The sequence below is a fragment of the Cynara cardunculus genome, unplaced genomic scaffold (assembly GCF_001531365.2).
Source record: "Cynara cardunculus var. scolymus isolate 2C unplaced genomic scaffold, CcrdV1 Un_Scaffold_8222, whole genome shotgun sequence".
NCBI lineage: Eukaryota > Viridiplantae > Streptophyta > Magnoliopsida > Asterales > Asteraceae > Cynara > Cynara cardunculus.
The window spans coordinates 6030-9078 of record NW_020204064.1 but is presented as its reverse complement, the minus strand read 5'-3'; positions in this window follow the sequence as shown (position 1 = coordinate 9078).

Below are 3049 nucleotides of genomic sequence, written 5' to 3'. Positions count from 1 at the left end.
TGCTGTACTGTACTGTACCATATTTTCTCTTGTTGGGACGAATGGATCTTACTGCACTGCATCAATAACAGGATGTAGAGATGAAGAGGGGGCTGAAAATGAGGTGCTTACTTATTCTTGACATGAATCAAGTAGGGATAATAATATGTTGCATGACTGTTTCTTTAAACATGCTTCATTTTGTTTCTTCAGGGATGTCATGTTTATGAAGCTATCATACAAGAATGGACTCAGTAGGTGCAGGATATGTTAATATGAAGAAGTTTGCTGTGGTTGAGTAGTATTCAAAGGTGTTTTTTTTTTACATAACTCATGATTTCATATAAATTGAACCTTAAATGCATATCTTTCGAGCACTAATTTATGGTGGTTGCATGCTTTTTTTGGTTATGTTGTTTGTTTTTGTGTGCTTAGGCTTTGCGTTTCAGAAGTTCATTGAATAGAAGGATCATGCCCTCTTCACATGCCGTTTAACCTTCGGTCTCAATGGTTTGGTTTCGGCTCAATCAATTTTCCAGACCTGAAACCTTTTTGTCAAAGGTGGGACTTGATATTGTGTTCCTGCAATATCAACTTGCAGATTCTTACCTAAATGATCTCTTACAGTTCCAAAAAAGGGAAGGAAATTTCCAGGGAATTCACAGAAGTCACGGCTAAAGAAAAGAAGAAAGAAAAAGAAAGAAGAGGATGTGGTAAAAACACAGGGCTGGGTTTGGAGGGAAGCACATTCGGTCAAATTGAAGGCACCAAAATAGAGGGGCTTTCGAGTGGTTTTATATGCACAGAAAACAGGGGCTGTTGGGGCAATGTTAACAGAATCGTAAGGGGCAGCTGGAGGCTTGAGGGGGGCTGTTTTGACAGCACAAARRCCAWCAAYGAACGAMGCTYGGCTGYTGCGTTCCTTGYAACAAACAAGAGCTTTGCTGGGTTTTGATTTGGTAACATGAACCGAGAGCGGGCAGCAGCAGGTACTCAAAACAGAGGTGATTTTCTTGTTTAATTGTTTCGTTTGGTCTACATTAAAATGACTCATTATTCTTCTTCGCTGGTTTTGCATATTGGTGAGGTTTTTGGCAGTGACATTCAAACATTGCATTGGTGATATTTGGGTTACAGAAGCTCTGTTTTTTCCACCAGGTATTTTGACATTATATATATATATATATATGGTATATTTCTTTTACAACCTTGTGCATTTGTACAACCTTTGCAACCTAATTAATTGAGATATTTATAGAAATGATTGGAGTTCATTTATTATGATTAATACTTTATATTAGGAAACAATTAATTGATTAAAAATTGAATGGTTGAGATGAGGGTTGTATAGGGTGTAGGAATGACAAAGGGTGTAGAATAACATCTCTCTCTCTCTCTCTCTCTATATATATATATATATATATATAAAGGAGTTAGAACAAAATTAGGCATTTTATTTAAATTTGACCAAAATTAAGATCTTAAAAATCTTAAGTTAATAATTAGAATATAATAGGGGTATTTAATTTCAAAAATTGACCAAAATTAAGATCCTATAAATCTGTAATTACCAATAGAAATGTGAAGGGAAGACAAGAAGCATGTGGGCACCAAATTGCAAGGTGAAGCACATGTATTTAATTAATTAATAGCAACGGAGACGACCGTCGCTATTAGTGATTTGCCAATTGGCATCGATTCAATTGTTTGAATATTTGCTACTTGGTACTTCATTGCATGACGATGTACCTTCCACCCATCCCATCCCTACGCTTATTATTTTACTCCTCATTAATTATCACTCAATCATTATATACTTATTGTTTTTACGTACACTTTTAAAAAAAAAAGTGGGTTAAATACATTTTTATATATCCATACATATAGTTTCTGGAACAATGCATCAACATCAAGAAAGTATTGGAATCTCCGTTACTATTATGAGCTAAATCTGTTTCAAGTTCGATCCGGCGTGAAAACCCATATGTGATCCGATTTTGGTTTGTTTTTCTTAGTCGTATGTTAATTAAGAAGTATCTTACTGTATTGTTCGAGTATCATTCTAGTAATTAAATAAATGAGTAAATGGTATTTGAATCATCATCATATTTGGTTTATTTATTCCAAACTTGTCTCTCTTTTTAAAGGATCCAAAAAACGTTATAATTTGTCTCTTCATATTTTTATACTTTTTATAATTTGTACCAATCAACAAAGTTATCATTGATCAAAATAAGTGGAGTGAATTATATTTTTTGTCCCTATGGTTTGGTGCTTTGACAGATATCGTCTCATATTTTAAAAAATTAACTGAGTTACGTTCCTCTGGTTGCAATTTTTTTAACGAATTGGGTCTATAATGCAACCACGAGAATTTAATTTGTTGTTTATCCAGGACCCAGTTCGTTATAAAAACAACAAACATAAAAACTTTGCTTGTTAGAAAAATACAAACACACTAACATAACTCGTTAAAAAGATGTAATTATAGGGGCATGTTTTGTTAATTTTTCAAAATAGGGATGAAAATAGTAAAACCACCAAACCTTAGGGACGAAAAATGTAGTTCACTCTAACAGTTACCGACAAGAATTGGTACTACCACAATGTGTAGTCATATCATATCTCCACTAATTTAAACTCACAGGTTGTATGTGTCGGCATCCAGTTTTTCTTTTTTATGATTTAAGAAAAAATTTAAAAAATCTAATATGAAAAATTAAGTTTTTAGATAATTTTTTGAAACAAATAAATTTTTGGACATTTCAAAACCTGTTAAACAACTTGTTGGACTTTTTAAAACGTGTTACCTAAATTCTTATGACCTATAAAATTAGTTAATATGACAAAATAATGAAAAAAATCTGGAAAAAGAAACCCAATGAAAATTCATATTTGGAATGATTAAGTCCTTAAACATTTTTTAACCAAAAAAGTACTTGTATCTATAAAACGAAACAAATATATTAAAAAATACTTACATTTAAAAAATATTATTGATGAAATTTATTTTAATAAAAAATAAAAAATTATGTCTGTGATTTTCTAAATTAAAAAAATAAAAAAGATT